At 49.8% G+C, this 4,387-nt stretch overlaps 1 non-coding gene across 1 annotated transcript; it reads left to right on the top strand.

Moving 5' to 3' along the window:
- The first annotated feature begins 593 nt into the window (after nucleotides 1-593).
- On the top strand, nucleotides 594-665 carry Trnat-cgu. The gene has a single exon. It is a non-coding gene; the product is annotated as a tRNA-Thr (tRNA).
- Nucleotides 666-4,387: the final 3,722 nt, after the last annotated feature.

Below are 4,387 nucleotides of genomic sequence, written 5' to 3' on the forward strand. Positions count from 1 at the left end.
GAGTCTCTGTCTCCAGTACAATATGACGATGTAAACGTCGACAAAATGGAGGACCAACGAGACAGTGATAGAAGCACCCCAACCCCTCGCCCATCCCTCGCCTAGAGCTGAAAAAAACCTAACACAAATTAAAGTCCTGTTTGTCCCTCAATCCCGGGCTCCCTCTCACGTCCTCCCTCCGTCTCGGGAGTCTCCCCGTCCGGCCTCGCCGCCCTCTTGGCCTCCGCGCCATGCCCGGACCCCGCGGTCCACAGGCTGGTTCCCCGTTCACGCTCATGCGGTGCTTCACGCACATCTCTGAGGCCTCTCCCGGCTGTGTGAGGCCCGAGCAGAAGGGAGAGAATGGCTCCGCGGACGCCGAGGCTTCCCCGCGTCCTCAGGGAGCCCGAACGCCCGCTAGCAGCACTGTCCGTTAACCAGGCGCCGAGAAGAGGGAAGGAAGGAAGGAAGGAGGCGGGGACACGTCAGTCAAAGTCTTTCGGTGGGCGGGCTTTGCGGAGAGGCGGAGCCTGGGGGAGGGGCGGGGCCTGCCTGCCTCCCCGCCCGCACCACCTCCCCTCCACTGAGAGCTTCCACCAGCCGCTCGGCTGTCAGGCGCGGTGGCCAAGTGGTAAGGCGTCGGTCTCGTAAACCGAAGATCGCGGGTTCGAACCCCGTCCGTGCCTGTGTTTGGGGGCTAAACTTTGTTGTTAGCTGTTCCCGTGTTTTCACCTCCAACCTTTTTTGTTGTTCATGAGTCTTTCAGCCCCTCCTCTACCGGTTTGGGGCCGAGCACCTGAACTCTTTCCCGAGGCTCGCACAGCGGCTAAACTCCCTGCGTCCGCTACCCTTCAGCTCCGGTTTGGATCGCGCAGCAGAGGCATGCTTTCTTTGTAAGCTTTCCTTCCCACAACGTGTGTGTCGCCGCTTTCTCCTCTGCCCAGCCAACTGCGTCCCTGTTCCCCGCCACCACCCTCCCGAGCGCCCACCCCTTTCTCAGCCTTGACGTTTTTTAATCAGGCCCCACATAGTTGTGACACTTCCAAGTCAACTATAAGGTAAACAGCCAGATTTCACGTGACAGGACGTCCAGTACTTCAGACTCCTGGTCCCATTTTAGGGTATGGTTTCCTGTTTGTGCTGGGATTACTGAGGTGGCCCACCACCAACCAGCTTCTCTCTTCAAAAACTATACTAAAGGGTAGCAATTTTTGTTGTTTTGTTTGTTTGTTTGATTGCTTGGTTGGATGTTTTTGTTTTGGAGACAGTGTCTAACCACATAGCAATGTAGCTCTAACTATCCTGGAACTTCCTATGTAGACCAGGCTGGTTTTGAACTGTCCACCCACCTCTGCCTACCACGTGTAAGATTAAAGCCGTGAGTTATTATGTAATTTTCAATTGTAACACTTAACATACCACTCTGGTTTCATGAATAGAACTCTACCTCTTCATTTCTAACTCATACTTCTGTTAATGTGGCTCCTCCCTCTGCCACCCCTCCCCCCATTCCTCCCCAACTTAAAGCATATTTCATTCCCCAGGTATTGTTACTTAGGTGATCATGGGGTGAATTGGGGATATATAGATAGTTAGCGTAAGAGCCTAATGCCTGAAAGAGAAACACTTGGCTCTGGAAGGTGTCAGTGTCATAAAACTGTTACTACATACAAAGAGGATTTGCTCTGACAACACCATGGCCTGAAGGTCTAGACATTATGGATAGGATGGGGACAGGAGTCTTGTAGTCTCTGTTACAGCCTTGACTCCGGCTCCTTCCTGTGTATTCCTGGTGAGAAAGCACCCCTAGGCTGGACTCCTCTTTTCTGAATTAGCTGGAACAGAGAATTCTGCCCCCACAGGAGTGAGGGAGGAGACAAATCAAAGTCAACAGAAGAGGTTCAAGGTACAGAAAGGGTTAACATACAGATACTGGGGAAGTGCTTGAACTTCCCCAAAGGTGAAGAGCCAGAGGCAGGGGTCAAGCATGGATCCCAGGCCAAAGTCTATGAAGTCAGAGGATGGTTACAGCAAGGCAGAGAACAGAGAACTCTTGCAATTACCCTGAAAACTAGTTGTGTCCAGCCAGGATGGAGGTACTCGAGGGCACGTGCAGAGAGGAGACAGCTTTGCCGACTTTATGGTGTGACCTACATGAATCCCCACAGACTCTGGGCTCCCAATGCTTCAGTTGCTAAACTCCAAAGCTAATCAATGCTTCCCAGGGCTGGGGAAGGACTCACATGGTAGAGTGCTTGCCTAGAATGCACAAAGCCCTGAATTTGACCCCTAGGACCCCCTAAACCCAGCACAGTGGTGCAGACCCATAACCCTAGCTCTACAGAGGTGGCAGCAGGGATATTACAAGTTCAAGGTTATCCTTAACCACATAGGAAGTTTGAGACCAGCCCAAGCTACATGAGACCCTGTCAAGGAAGGAAAAGAAAAAGGCTTTTTAAAATGCTTTGTGGCCTGAGATTCTCAGTTCCTGCCTGAGGCCAAAGACCTCAAGGACTCCACAGCCTCTTCATGATGGCCCCCTGTCCCACCAGGTTTAGCCACGGTGAGCCCATAGGAAGGATTATGTGACTCCTGTCACCCAAAATCCAGTCCAAATCCTCCTTGATGGCAGGACTGGGGCTGCAGGCTCCTCTTCCAGTCCTCTCTCTGACACAGCCAGCATCTAGAACAAACCACAGTGTTTGTACTGCAGTGTAAGCCACAGTGCAGCCATCATGGTCTGTGGGCAACTTGACCTCCAGGAAATTTAAAGCAACACATTTTACTGCCAGCCCTTCTCCTTCCTGTGAGAGAATACTATTTGACTAAAAAGCAGAATTTAGCAGCTGTACCTCTTATGCCTCCGACTGTGAGTTTTACTCCAATCTCCTGGCCCTGGAGAGACATCTTCTCAAAGCTTTCATTGTACAAAGAAATCCAGATTCCTAAACTACTCAAATCAGGTGAACGCTGAGTTTCATGGGGTCTCTGCCCATTCAAAGACCTTCAGCAGATACTCCTGACGTCTCTCTTATGTGTCCCCTTTCCAGTCACCACTGCATAAACACAAGTAGCCATTTTCTCTGCTTCTGTACTGATCGTTTATTTTGTTGACTTGGGGTCTAAGTGGCCTGAGTTCTCAATGCAACTCTTTCTCTTCCCAGCTTCCTTTGTATCTGTTTGCCTATTTAAAAAAAAAAAAATTAAGATTCATTTACTTTATGTATATGAGTGTTCTATCTGCCCAGAAGAGGGCATCAGACCCCATTACAGAAGGCTGTGAGCTACCATGTGGTTGCTAGAAATTGAACTCAGGACCTCTGGAAAACCAGTGAATGCTCTAAACTCCTGAACCATCTATCCAGCCCCTTCCCTATCTCAAAATAGACTAATCTTTCCGGAGTCTGTCAACCAACCGGCTTTTTCTCCCACCTCCTTCAGTTCCTAGTCACAGGCGTGTGCTACCACGCTGTCTTCTTCATTCCATCTTTGATCCTGAAACCCCAGAATCTAACACTTGTGTAAGGAGGCAGAGGTACCCTTCTTCCCCTTTTGCACAACCCTCACAACCTACAGAACAAGTATATTTTTGAGTAAAGATATAACTAAGTCTTCTTTATAGATGGCTATAGTAGCAGACTCTGAAGGTCCAAGCCCATCCTTAGGGACAAAAGCTTAAAGCCACCAGCCAACCAGGTCATTTCACACCCTTAGAAATGACAAGAGAAGAGAATTACATCACAGTTACCCAAAATCCTTTGTGGTTTGTGTTTTGAGTCAGAGACTCCTGTATCCCAAGCTATTTGAACCTGAGGCTGACCTTGAACTCATGACCTTCCTTGCATCCACCTCCCGAGTACTGGGATTATGGACACACAGCACAACAGCTGGTTTTATGTGGGATTGGGAATCAATTTTGTGTGCATGTTTAACAAGCCTACCTCTTGGGCTTCATCTCCGGGACCTAGATTTAGGCCTCCAGAAGATGGGCAGAAATTTTTTAGAAAAGCTCGCTCTCCTGTGACATGACTTTTGCATTTATCCCTTTGCAAGTTGTGGGCCAAGCAGGCACTGTATTTGTCTAATAGACAACTCTTCACAACAGGAAAATTAGGTAGTTCTCCAAATCACCGGAATCAGCCCACTATCCAAAGGGGAGATGCAGACGCACTGTCAAAGGCTGTGTTCCCCAGAGGCTTGGACACAAGTTCTTATCCTATGCTTGGGAAGAGTGGAAAGCATGTGCGCATGGGGCAAACCCCCCCCCCCCCCGCGCCCCCTGTCACTGGATGTGAGCTGGACTTTAGACCAGGAAGCTCTGATAGAGGATAGTCTTGTGGAGAGTTGTATACCCTTCCTAAAAAGTTATAGGTCACAGTGGCAGACACACCCTACACACACGGGGGGG

The sequence above is a fragment of the Mastomys coucha genome, unplaced genomic scaffold (genome assembly GCF_008632895.1).
Source record: "Mastomys coucha isolate ucsf_1 unplaced genomic scaffold, UCSF_Mcou_1 pScaffold5, whole genome shotgun sequence".
NCBI classification, from domain to species: domain Eukaryota; kingdom Metazoa; phylum Chordata; class Mammalia; order Rodentia; family Muridae; genus Mastomys; species Mastomys coucha.